A 14759-nucleotide genomic window follows, 5' to 3' on the forward strand; every position below is an offset into this window, starting at 1 on the left:
AGACAAAGAGAGAATCCTAAAACCAGCAAGAGAAAAACAGCAAATAACATACAAGGGAGCTCCGATAAGGCTATCAACTGATTTCTCCACAGAAACATTACAAGCCAGAAGGGAATGGTCAAAAATATTTCAAGCAATGAAAAACAAAGGCCTACCACCAAGAATACTCTACCCAGAAAGGCTCTCATTCAAAATAGAAGGTGAAATAAGGAGTTTCTCAGACAAAGGAAGACTGAAAGAATACATCTCCACCAAACCAGCATTGCAAGAGATGCTAAAGGGTGTGTTCTAAGAAAAAAAAAAGAAAAGAACAAGAGAGGAGAGGAACAGAGGTACAAAGAGCAATGAATAAATACACGTCAATAATAACCTTAAATGTAAATGGATTAAATGCTCCCATTAAAAGACATAGGGTAACGGAATGGGTAAAAAAACAGGACCCACATATTTGCTGTCTACAAGAAACACACCTCAAAGCAAAAGATTGACACAGATTGAAAGTAAAGGAATATAAAAAAATATTCCAAGCAAATGGACCTGAAAAAAAAGCCGGGGTAGCAGTCCTCATATCAGACAAAACGGATTTCAAAGCAAGGGCAATAAAAAGAGACAAAGAAGGACATTTCATAATACTTAAAGGAACAATTCATCAAGAAGATATGACATTGATAAACATATATGCACCCAAAATAGGAGCACCCAAATACATAAAGCAAATACTAGAAGACCACAAAAAGGATATCAACAACAACACACCCATAGTAGGGGACTTCAACACTCCATTATCAACAATAGACAGATCATCAAAGCAAAGAAACACCAAGGATATACAGGCATTGAACAACACACTAAACCACATGGACCTAACTGATATATATAGAACTTTCCGCCCCAAAGAAGCAAAATATACATTCTTTTCAAGGGCACATGGGACATTTTCAAAGATAGACCACATGATAGGACACAAAATGAGCCTCAACAAATTCAAAAAAACTGAAATCATAACAAGAATCTTTTCAGATCACAATGCCTTGAAACTAGAAATCAACCTCAGAGAAAAAAATCAAAGACACCCAAACTCATGGAGATTGAATAACATGCTATTAAATAATGAATGGATTAACAATGACATCAGAAAAGAAATCAAGAAATTTCTAGAAGCTAATGATAATGAGCACACAACAGCCCAAAACCTGTGGGACACTGCAAAAGCAGTCCTGAGAGGGAAGTTCATAGCAATACAGGCATATCTGAAAAGGAAAGAAGAATCTGAAATAAAAAACCTAACCATAAAGCTACAAGAACTAGAACAACAACAACAAACAAAGCCTAGGGGAAGAAGAAGGAACGAAATCATCAAGATCAGGGCAGAACTAAATGATATAGAGACTAAACAAACAATCCAAAAGATCAACAAAACTAGGAGCTGGTTCTTCAAAAAAATAAACAAAATCAACAAGCCTCTAGCCAATCTAATCGAGAAAAAAAGAGAGAAGACCCAAATAAACAAAATCAGAAATGAAAGAGGAGAAATCACGACTGATACCTCAGAAATACAAACAATTATAAGAAATTACTACAAACAACTCTATGGCAAGAAATTTGACAACCTAGTAGAAATGGACAGATTTCTAGAAACATATAACCTTCCAAAACTGAATCAAGAAGAAGTGGAAAGTCTCAACAGACCAATAACAAAGAAGGAAATTGAAACAGTAATCAAAAATCTCCCTCCACACAAAAGCCCTGGACCGGATGGCTTCACAGGCGAATTCTACAAAACATTTAGGGAAGAACTAACTCCTACCCTCCTCAAACTATTCCAAAAAATCCATGAAGAGGTGAAAATCCAAAACTCTTTTTATGAAGCCAGTATTATTCTAATCCCCAAACCAGGTCAAGATACAGCAAAGAAAGAAAACTACAGGCCAACATCGCTGATGAACATAGATACAAAAATCCTCAATAAAATATTGGAAAACAGGATCCAGCAATACATCAAAAAGATCATACATCACGATCAAGTGGGCTTCATTCCAGGGATGCAAGGATGATTTAATATTCACAAATCAACAAATATAATACATCACCTAAACAAAATGAAAGACAAAAATCACATGATCATATCAATAGATGCAGAAAAAGCATTTGATAAAGTACAACACCCATTTATGATGAAAACACTCAGCAAAATGGGAATAGAGGGAGCATACCTTAACATAATTAAGGCTATATATGAGAAGCCTGAGGCCAACATCATACTCAATGGACAAAAACTGAAAGCATTCCCCCTGAATTCAGGAACTAAATAAGGTTGTCCACTCTCTCCACTCCTATTCAACATAGTGTTGGAAGTCCTAGCCACAGCAATCAGACAAGAAAAAGTAATAAAAGGCATCCAAATTGGGAAAGAAGAAGTAAAACTTTCATTATATGCAGATGACATGATAGTATACCTAGAAAATCCTATAAACCCCACTAAAAGACTACTCGATATAATAAGTGAATTTGGCAAAATAGCAGGGTACAAAATAAATATACAGAAATCTAAGGCATTTCTGTACACCAACAATAAAATATCAGGGACAGGAACAAAAAAGAAAATACCATTTACTATAGCAACAAGAAAAATAAAGTACCTAGGAGTAAACTTAACCAAAGAGATGAAAGACCTGTACTCTTAAAATTACATAACATTGAAGAAAGAAATTAAGGAAGAAACAAATAAATGGAAGCAAATACCATGTTCTTGAATGGGAAGAATCAACATCATCAAAATGGCCAACTACCCAAAGCAATTTACAGATTCAATGCAATCCCTATTAAAATACCAATGACATATTTCACTGACCTAGAACAAATACTCCATAAATTCATATGGAACCAAAAAAGACCCCGAACAGCAAAAGCAATCTTGAGACGGAAGAACACAGCAGGAGGAATCACAACACCAGATATCAAACAATGCTACAAAGCCACTGTGATCAGAACAGTCTGGTACTGGCATAAGAACAGACATATAGATCAGTGGAACAGAATAGAGAGTCCAGAAATAAACCCAGGCCTCTATGGTCAACTAATCTTTGATAAAGGAGGAAGGAACATAAAATGGAATGAGAAGAGCCTCTTTAACAAATGGTGCTGGGAGAACTGGATAGGGACCTGCAAAAAAATGAAACTAGACCACCAACTTACACCACACACGAGAATAAACTCAAGATGGATCAAAGACTTAAATGTAAGCTGTGACACCATAAAAGTCCTAGAGGAAAACATAAGCAAAAAAATATCAGATATCTCACTTAACAATTTCTTCTCGGATACATCTCCTAAAGCAAGAGAAATAAAGGAAAAAATAAATAAATGGGATTACATCAAACTAAAGAGTTTCTGCTCAGCAAAAGAAAACATCAGCAAGATCAAAAGGAAACCAAGCATATGGGAAAACGTATTTGCCAATGACATCAGAGACAGCGGACTGATTTCCAAAATATACAAAGAGCTGATTCCACTCAACATCAAGAAAACAAACAACCCAATGAAAAAATGGGCAAAGGACCTGAACAAACATTTCTCCGAAGAGGACATACAGAAGGTCCATAGACACATGAAAAAATGCTCAACATCATTAGCCATCAGAGAGATGCAAATAAAAACCACAATGAGGTACCATTTTACACCAGTCAGAATGGCCATCATCAACAAATCAACAAACAAGAAGTGCTGGCGAGAATGTGGAGAAACGAGAACCCTACTGCACTGTTGGTGGGAATGCAGACTGGTGCAGCCACTATGGAAAACAGTATGGAATTACCTCAAAAGACTAAAAACGGAACTGCCTTTTGAACCAGCGATTCCACTACTAGGATTATACCTGAAGAATCTTAAAACACCAATTCAAAAGAACTTATGCACCCCTATGTTCATTGCAGCACTGTTTACAATAGCTAAGTGCTAGAAACAACCTAAGTGCCCATCTGTAGATGAGTGGATCAGAAAACTGTGGTACATCTACACAATGGAATACTATGTAGCAGAAAGAAAGAAGGAACTCCTGCCATTTGTGACAACATTGATGGAACTAAAAAGAATTATGCTTAGTGAAATAAGCCAGGCAAATAAAGAAAAATACCATATGATATCACCTAATGCAGGAAACTAAAGAGCAACACAAACAAACGAACTAAATAGGCAAAGACTAGAATAGTAGTCAGTAGGGGGGAGGGGGGAGGGAGAGACAGGGGATAAGTAAGGCAAGGGTCTAGTCAAGGAACGTGTATGAATGACTCATGGACATGGACAACGGGGAGGGATATGACTGTGGGAGAAGGGATGAGCTGGGTGTGGGGAGCAATGGGGAAAAATGGGACAACTATAATTGAAAAACCAAAATATAAAATAAAATAAAATAAAATAAAATCTTTAAAAAAATAAAAATAAATAAATGAATGAATAATGACGATAGCACCACACAGGTGATTGTTGAGGGGACCTGGGTTTTCCAGGACATGACTTGCCTGCATCCTGCAGCCTTCATTACAGATGGGCTAAGCCCCCAGAAGACATACTGCACAAGCATGGCTAGTGAATATGTGCAAGGCCATGTGCAATTTCACCATCAGAGGCTGACCACTGAGCAGTCTACTGGCTCTGCCCCTAAGCTAATCTTGTTCTTGAGCCAAGCCAGGCCTCAATTTAAATAACCCCTGTTTCTCAGAGACTGTAATAGTTTACTAAGTTTGAGTTATGAGCCTAAATTTCATATGTTGAAGTCTTAACCTCTAGAAACCTCAGAATGTGACCGTATTTGGAGATAAGGCCTTAAAAGAGGTAATTAAGTTAACATTCAATATGACTAGTGTCCTTAGAAAAAGAGGAAAGGGCTCCAGGGATGTGTGCGCACAGAGAAATGACCATGTGAGACAGCCATCTGTAGCCCAGGGAGAGAGGACTCAGAGGAAACTAAACCTGCTGGTTTAAGCTATCCAACCAGTGGTTCTTTGCTGTGGCAGCCTGTATGAATCTTCTAAGGGTACTGTGACAATATGCCAGGCTGTCATTTTTCTGTGCCTCTGTGTCCTAATCTTCTCTTCTTATAACATATATGAGTCATAGAATATCAGGGCCCATATGAGCTCATTGACTTTAATCACCTCTTAAAAGACCCCACCTCTAAATATTATCACATTCTGAAATACCGGAGTTAGGACTTCAACAAATGAATTTGTCAGGGGAGAGGGAGACACAGTTTAGCCAATAACATAAACTTTTAAAAAGTTAAGAGAGAAAGAAAAGCACTGGCTTCTCTGGATACTGTACTTTGGGAAAAACACAGTACCAGGTGCATTCAATCCTTATAAAAGTTCTGGGAGGTAAACTAGATGGTTTCTCTTTGAAAGGTGAATAAAATGAAGGTCTGGAGAGTAAATATCAGTCATCCTCCAAGGGTCAAGGGAAAAAGAGCATGTGGAATGTGCATTTTATCACAATTTAGCCTGGGGCAACTTACCCAGCTCTTTCCTGGCCATTTACAGCTCCCAACAAGAACTAATTTTGCAGAATTGGCCAGTCAAAATTGTGATACTAATGGGACCAAGCTTTTAGGCTCACTGTGACATAAGATCATGAACAGAATGCTTAGCAAAATGCTTAGACCTGGCAAATGCTCTAAACACTGATGGCTTTTCTCATCGTGATGATTATTTTTAGGACTTGAAAACTTTCAGTGCAAAAAGGGAGGCTATCAAATTGGTGATTTTAGCATGTACTTGTAGGTATCTTGGCCAACATCAGGAAAGGGGGCTAGGGATGTTGTCACACACATTAGCTGCCCTGAGAAGGAAGCATCATCATTATCTTCAATGTAGATATAGGTAGTCTCCCTTTCCCTAAAGCTGTGAGAAGCCCAGAATAACTTGCAAAATCCCAAGCTTCATTAGGTCACTTGAATTGGCTCATCTAAATAGAACTAATTGCCAACCTTGGCCACTGCCCTACCCCTACACCTCATTCACCACACCCCTGCTCCATTCATTCACATCCCTGGAAATGGTAAATAACATTAACTTCTTCTCATCCAAAGAACACAAGTCCTCACCCTCTGTCCAACCCAGAATCCCCCTTCCAATTTTCATTGTGCAGATTCTTGGTCTCAAAAGGTCAAACCTGCAGTTTCACTTCAGGAATATGCTCCAAGTTCCCTGGGGAATCTTCACTATTGAGGAGAAGAGGAGGAACACCTAACCGTTATTAGGCCTAGGATGAACCCTCTACACACTGTATTCTTAATTGCTCCTAACTAGTATAAGAAGAGGCACTCTGGAAGGGCCCAATTTATAGGTGAAGAAACTGAGGTATAAAAAGTTTATATATATATATATATATATATATATATATATATATATATATATATATATATCCATGTATGATTCTTATGCCTTCAACTAATTTTATTATAAGAAGGTTGAGACTCAAGAGTGGTTTGGTGACTTGCCAAGGTCAATTATCCTGTAGGATGGAGCTGAAATCCAAAACTTGTCTTCTAAGTTCAACAGTCCAATCAAAGGTTATTTATTTATTCAACACAAATGAATTGGCCTAAAAAATGAAAAGAACCCAGGTGTCCATTGATGGATGAATGGATAAGCAAAATGTACCATACATACAATGAAATATTATCCACCCTTAAAAAGGGAGTTCTAACACATGCTACAACACAGATGAATTTTGAGGGCATTATGTTAAATGAATAAGCTAGTCATAAAAGGACAAATACTGTGTGATTTCATTCATATGAGGTATATTAGTCAGATTCATGGAGACAGAAAGTAGAATGGTGGGTTCTAGGAGCAAGGAGAGGGGTTAGAGAAAAATGGAGAGTGTAATAAGTACAAAATTTCAGTTTTACAAGATAAAAGAGGTATAGAGATGGTGGTAGTGATGATTACATAATGTTATGAATACATTTAATACCATTTATCTGTACACTTAAAAATGGTTACAATGATAAACTTTAAGTTGTCTATTTTACCACAATAAAAAGAATTGGAAAAATGGAAGTGAGCACCTACTATGTACCAGGTAATCTACTAGACACTGTGAACTCAATACCATTCATACCATTGTAATGGAGATAGAGGATTAACAATACGTTAGTGTTTCCCTAAATGTTCCACAAATTTGCTCATTGTAGGTTTGCCTACCCATCTGATGAGCCTCCCTGCACCTGTTCCAGCCAGGGGACCAAGTCTTACTAAAGACCTGAAAGACTCAAGACCCTGAATAGCAGCTGGCTGAGCAATAGACTGGTTCCTATGACATCCTGTTGACAATGCATTCTTCCCTAAAGCTGATAGGAATCAAGCCCTGGATCCACCACACATAGATAAAATGGGCACTGCCTGAAGAGCATGGAGACCCTGCTACTGTGATTGATGCTGAAAAGGAAAGTTGCACCTGCACTCTGGAAGGAAATTTGGTATTTCTCTTCCAGAAAATGACAGTTACCCCCAATACAGGGTGACAATACTTCTTTTGCTTTATTCATGTACTTGTAAAGCTAGAGATTCTTTGCTGCCACCTACTGAGTTTGAGTATGGTCCTTCCCAGTGTGGAAATGAATAATAATTGAAAGTGAATTATAGTTATTTCTAAATGAGTAAAGGTATATAGAAACGTTGTGAAAGTTTTAATCCTGGAGAAAAGAAAATCTCACTTGTGGGTATGATTATTCATTGCTTGTTTTGTTTCTTGTTTTCTGACCTTAATGGGATGCGGTTTGAACTTTACTGTTTTGGGTACATTGGGAATCCTCAGTCTCTGCTGTTTTGCCATTGGGACCCAGGAGAGGTTACCTGTGAACCTAGTTGGAGAGAATGCTTTGCCATTTGAGACCTAGGAAGGGTCATTTTGTGCCAATGGAATCCGGCTTGGGGACAGAAAGCATGTCTCTGCTTTCTATGGTGAGAGGTCATGTCTCTGATGAAAAATCAGTGGACATACTGATAGGTGAGAGAGTAACTGGTAGGTGAGAGAGTACCTCTATCAGTATGACTTTAGGTCACTTGGGACCTAAGAAGGCTGCCTGTGTGACCAGTTAGTGGAAGTGGTGGAAAATGAGACAAAATTCTAAGGCTACTTTCAGTTCCCCTTCTTTTGGAACTCTATCTTTACTTTGGACTTTGTTTCATTTTGGTTTCAGAAGGATATTGATGTTTCCCAGGGAAAGTTAAAACTTCACATCAAGTGGAAAATAAACAATGAAAGGTATAAGGCATGGAAATGCAGTCTTGGTGGATATTAGAAGAACAAAGATTTTCCTTCATGCTTTGCATTTTTCTTCCTACCTGATCCCTCCAGAATTCAGCATTCTGAAGGTGACATAAGGTTTCTTTGTATAAAACCAAGAAGACCAGTTGCCATTGATGTTATTAATCAAGACTTGGAATAAAATGTCATGCCTGAAGGGGGAGTGACTGGACTCTGGTTGCTACCAGAAAGCCTTGAGGAAGTGAGATTGACTTTCAAAGCTAATGAAAGCCCACTGGAAAAATGGCCTGGTACCTTGTCTTGTCTTATAGTTCATGGCAGTCTTTCCAGGAAAGAATGAAGGGTGCCTTCCTGAAAGACTGCAAGGAGGAACCTTAAGATATGACAGAAACCTCAAGAACTTAAGGAAGGTAGGTACTGCAGGAAAAGCCAGATGGCAGGAGTGTGGCTTGTCTTCTGTGCCCTGAAGGGCAGACTAAGGCTCAATCTAAATGTTCTTCTATGAGTTTCAGCAAAGCAGACTTAAAAATTCGGTGTTCTTTTGAGCACACTGAGGGTGATCTTAAGGAGAAATATTATTTAACAAGGAAAATCACAATGTTCGGTGGTGGACATTGATCAAATACAGGTAACTATCTTCAAAGTTTTGTTTTTATTTGGAAGTTTAAACTGGATTTATGACATCATCAGAGATGCACAATTTATAAGCAAGGATCTGTCAAATTGTCACTGTTTAATATGATTCCAGAAAAGAAGCCTTGCAACTGGACGTCTTCTCAACAGTCAGTCTCATGGACTCAGAGACTGGTTTGTGATTTATTGTGAAAATTAACCTGTGTGTTCTGCCTTCTGTTTTCATAGGGTGCCTGGTATTTGGCATGGGAAGGAACACCAGGGACAGCCTAGGATCGGGCTTGTCTGGTAGAGGGTGGGTGTTCTAGAAGGAATAGGCTCTGAGGCAGAAGCCTGCCATTCTTCCAAAGTTGCCTAGCCTTTGTGTATTATGTTGCTTTAATTTGTAAATTAACCCTACAGAAACTAACAGGCGAATGCTATAAGAACTCAGGTGTTAGATTTTAGTCTCAATTGATAGGCTTAAGTGATCAAAGATGTGACTTAATAGGCTTAAGTAACTGCTTTTTGTTTTTGTTTGTTTGTTTTTAAAGATTTTATTTATTTTTAGAAAGAGGGGTAGGGAGGGAGAAAGAGAGGGAGAGAAATATCAGTGTGTGGTTGCCTCTTGTGCACCCCCCAACTGGGGACCTGGCCCACAACCCAGGCACGTGCTCTGACTGGGAATCCAACCAGCGATCCTTTGGTTCGCACAGGCCAATGCTCAATCCACTGAGCCATACCAGCCAGGGCATAACTTCTTTTTGAATAAAGACTTCCTTTATCACCAAACCTTTGCCTCTGGAATTTTGTCTAGATGGTGGCAGCAGGCAGCAGGACCTCACTTACCCTTTGGTAACCAATATACATGATTAAATAATCTGGATAATATGTTAAAATGTAGTAAAAGTTAAAAGGTATGTTAAAATTGGGGGAATGGGGGGATTCTGGCCAAGATGGAGGCCTAGACAGACATGCTGCATCTCCCTCCACAACCAAGAAGGAATGCAACTACCTCAAAGCTAGAGAGAGCCAGAAGTTCCAGAAAATCAGGCTGCATGGAAGTCCAAAAAATAAATAAAGAAAGAAGAAATACTCATCCAGACAGGTAGGAGAGGATGCAGTGTGGTTGTGGCGGCAGTGGCAGGCCAGCACAAAGTGCAGTCCTATGTTTAAAAAAGTGGGGAGGGATACCTGGAGAGCACTCATAGCACCAGACCAGACCACAGAGCTCACGGTACCAGCACCAGGGAAAATCAAACCTCATTGCTTCTGACTGTGCAAACCAGTGGGGGTTGGGATGGAGGAAGAAACTGTGGGTCTCTCAGCAGAGTCTGTTTGTTTAAAGGGCCCGCACAGTCCTAGAATCTCCGCAGACCCACCCACTCTGGGACGGATGCCAGGGCAACAGCTAGAGGGGCACCAGTCCCAATATGGGAGCAGGAAAATTGCCTGGAAAAGGGGCAAGTGCAGAGCAAGCGGAATTGTTCCCTCTCTGACCCCTTCCCCACAGAGTGCCGCAACATGGTGAAATGGGTCACCCTGTACTGATGAATACCTAAGGCAACGTCCATTACATCACAGGAGTGACAGCTCTACCAAAGACACAGAGGCAAACAAACACAGGATCCTGTCAAGATGAGGAGACAGAGACGTATGGCAGAAAAGGGGGAACAGATCAAGGTTCCAGTGGAAGAACTAGGCGATGAGGAGATATCCAACATAACAAACAAGGAGATAGTCAACCTAACAGATGCAAAATTCAAAACCCTGGTGATAAAGATGGTCACAGTCTTGACAGATATGCTTGAGTATGGCAAACGCATAAGGGAAGAAGTGAAGGCTATGCTAAGTGAAACGAAGAAAAATCCACACAAAACCAATGGTGAAGGGAAGGAAACCAGGGTTCAAATCAATAACTTGGAACATAAGGAGGGAAAAAAAAAAGTCAACCAGTACAGAATAAGGAAACAAGAATTGAAAAAAATAAGGAGAGGCTTAGGAACCTCTAGGACAACTTTAAATGTGCCAACATCTGAATCATAGAAATGTCAGAAGGAGAAGAGGAAAAGCAAGAAATTGAAAGATTATGTGAGAAAATAATGAAGGAAAACTTCCCAAATTTGGTGAAGGAAATAGACATACAAGTCCAGGAAGCACAGAGAGTCCCAAACAAGCTAGACCCAAAGAGGACCACACCAAGATACAACATAATTAAAAGGCCAAAGTTTCAAGATAAAGAGAGAATCTTAAAAGCAGTAAGAGAAAAGCAGAGAGTTACCTACAAAGGGGTGTCTATAAGACTATCAGCTCATTTTTCAAAAAAAATTTTGGGGACTTCTGGCCAAGATGGAGGCATAGGCAGACATGCTGTGTCTCCCTCCACAGCTAGGAGGGAGTGCAGCTACCTCAAAACTGGAAACAACCAGAAGTTCCAGAGAATAAAATTGCATGGAAGTCCAAAAAACAAAGATATAAAGAAGAAATGCTCATCCAGACAGGTAGGCAGAGCCAGAGCGGAGAGGACACGGTGTGGTGGTGGCCACAGCAGGGGCAGTGGCAGGCCAGCAGAAAACACAGTTACATGTTTTTAAGGATCAGAAGGGACACCTGGCGAGTGTTCTCAGCTCCTCACCAGACCGTTCAGCTCATGGTCCCAGCACCAGGGAAAATCAAGCCTCATTGCATTTGACTGTAAAATCCAGTGGGGGTAGGGGTGGAGGCAGAAACTGCTGGTCTCTCAGCAGAGTCCACTTGTTTGAAGGGCCCTCACAGTCCTAGAATGTCCATAGATCCAACCACTCTAGAAACAACAGCCAGGGCAACAGCTAGAGAGGCTTCAGTCCCATATGAAAGAGGGAGAAGTGCCTGAGAGGGGGACGAGTGCTGGGCAGGTGGCATTGTTCCTTCTCAGACCCTTCCCCCACGTACAGCATCACAACGTGGTGAAACAGTTTGACCTATACTGATGAATCCCTACGGCTCTGCCTCTCACAATGTACCAGGAGTGACAGCGCTACCTAAGACACAGAGACAAACACACACAGGAGACTTCTAGCCAAGATGGAGGCCTAGACTGACACGCTCTATCTCCCTCCACGACTAAGAAGGAATACAACTACCACAAAACCAGAAATAACCAGAAGTTCTAGAAAATAAATGGAAGTCCAATGTATGAAGTTATAAAGAAGTGGTGCTTATCTGGACAGATAGGAGGGGCGAAGCTGCGGTGGAGAGGTCAAGCTGTGCTGGTGGCAGTGGCAACAGCAGCAATGACAGCGGGACAGCAGTGGGACAGCGGTAAGCACAGACGGCTATATTTAAGGGGAGGTTAGAAGCACCTGAGAAGCACCCCCGACTGCAGACCAGACCCGTCAGCTTGCGTTCAATGCCGGGGAAGGCAGATCCCCATTGCTTTGGACTTTGAGGCCCAGAGGGGATGGGGATTGAGGAGGAGGCTCCCAGTCTCTCAGTGGAGAGTGGATGGCAGGAATCCATCTTGGACCCCCACATCCACAGAAAATGCCACAGAGTGGTGGGAGGGTACCTGGCTCTGACGAGTGCACGGGGCTCCAACCCCTATAATGTTGGAGGTGTGACAGCCCCACCCAGGAAGCAAAGGTAAACACAAAACTGTCAGGATGGCACAGATCATGATAAAGATCCCGGTGATGCAGCTGACCAGACAGCAAATATCTAATCTAACGAAGAAGCAGATAGGAAATCTTTCTCAGGCGCAGTTCAGAGCTTTGGTTATAAGAATGCTTACAGACCTGACAGCAGATCTGAAACAAAACGGGGGAGAAATGATGGCTAGTCCTGCTGAAATGAACAAAAACACATACAAAACTAGTGGTGAGGGAAAGAAAACCAGGGATCAAATCAACACATTGAAACATAGGGAAGGAACAAATAGTCAACCAGTTCAGAAAGAGGAAACAAAAAGTGAGGAAAATGAGGAGAGGCTCAGAAACCTCTGGGACAGCTATAAGTGGGTCAACATCTGAATAATAGGGTTGCCAGAAGGTGAAGAGGAAGAACAAGAAACTGAAAAATTATGTAAAAAAATAATGAAACAGAACTTCCCTAACTTGGGGAAGGAAATAGACTTACAAATCCAGGAAGCACAGAGAGTTCCAAAAAACTGGACCCAGGGAGAACCACACCAAGACACATTATAATCAAAATGTCAAAAATTAAAGATAAAGAGAGAATCTTAAAAGCAGCAAGAGAGAAGAGAATTATGCACAAAGGGGTCCCAATAAGACTATCAGCTGATTTCTTAAAAGAAACTCTGCAGTCAAGAAGGGACTGGCAAGAAATATTCAAAGTAATGAAAAGCAAAAATCTACAACCATGATTCCTGTAGCCAGTGAAACTGTCATTCAGAATAGAAGGGCAGAGAAAGTGCTTCCAGGACAAAGTAAAACTGAAGGAGTTCCTCAGATCGAAACCACTGTTATATGAGATGTTAAAGGGACTTGGTAGGAGAAGGAGGATCAAAACTATGAACATTAAAATGAAAACTGTATCATAACAAACAACAACAGAAGCTAGGAAATTGAAACAAAGGCAAACTAAGTAGGCAATGAGAGTGAGAAAAGAATTATAGGTATGGGGAACATTATGTGGGGAGGTCAGCAGGGAGGGGGAAGGGGAGAAAGGGAGGGAGATGATACAGGAATTAAGAAACGTAGTAGGAGGGAGTGGAGTAGACAGGAAGACGTTGAGAAGAACTATATGTACAACCAATGGGCATGGACTAAGGGGGGACAATGGGAGGGAGGGGGGTCACTACGTGGAGGGGAACAAAGGGAAAAGAAATTGGAACAACTGTAAGAGCATAATCAATAAAGTATATTAAAAAATCTTTATAAAATTTTGCAGGCAAGAAGTATTCAATGTGATGAAAAGCAAGGACTACAACCAAGATTACTCTATCCAGCAAAGCTATCATTTAGAGTGGAAGGGCAAATGAAGTGCTTCCCAGAAAAGGTAAAGCTAAAAGTGTTCATTATCACCAAGCCATTATTGTATGAAATGTTAAAGGGACTTATTTAAGAAAAAGAAGATAAAAACTATGAACACTAAAATGACAACAAACTCACAACTATCAACAACTGAATCTAAAAAGTAAAAACAAAATCCAACTAAGCAAACCAGAATAAGAGCAGAATCATAGGTATAGGGATCATTTGGAGGATTATCAGCTGGGAGGGGAAAAGGGGGAGAAATGGGTAAATGGTGCAGGGATTAAGAAGCATAATTGGTTGGTATAAAACAGACAGGGGGAAGTTAAGAATAATATAGGAAAGGGTGAAGCCAAAGAACTTATATGCACGACCCATGGACATGAACTAAAGGGGGTGGGATTGCTGGAGCAAGGCGGGTACTAGGCATAGGGGAGTAAAGGGGGTTAAATTGGGACTACTGTAACAACATAATCAATAAAATATACTTTAAAAATGGGGCGGAGTGGTTATAATTTTAAATAAGTGAGAAGGTGACCTTTGAGCAAAGACTTTTAGAAGCAGAGGAAGTTTGAGGCTATGCGGAGAAGAGCACTCCAGACAGGGAATGTGTGAACATGGAGGCAGAAGCATGATGGAGTACATGGGGTGCAGCAAGGATATCAGCAGAAGTAAAGAAAGAGAGTAAAGACCATAATAGGCAATGATGGCAGAGAAGAAGACAGATCATCATTAGAGTCATGGAAACCATTGTAACGAGTTGGCTTTCTAATATGAGAAGCATGAGAAAGCCCAATGACACAGATTAATCCACCCATGTGGGCCAGGCAGGTTATGTCATGAGCAGTGTGGCTTAGGTGGGACTGTGGCAAACAGGTGTGTCTGCCTCATTTGAATGGAGTGGACCCT

Source organism: Furipterus horrens, unplaced genomic scaffold (genome assembly GCF_987537825.1).
Source record: "Furipterus horrens unplaced genomic scaffold, mFurHor1.1.pri manual_scaffold_5, whole genome shotgun sequence".
Taxonomy (NCBI): Eukaryota; Metazoa; Chordata; class Mammalia; order Chiroptera; family Furipteridae; genus Furipterus; species Furipterus horrens.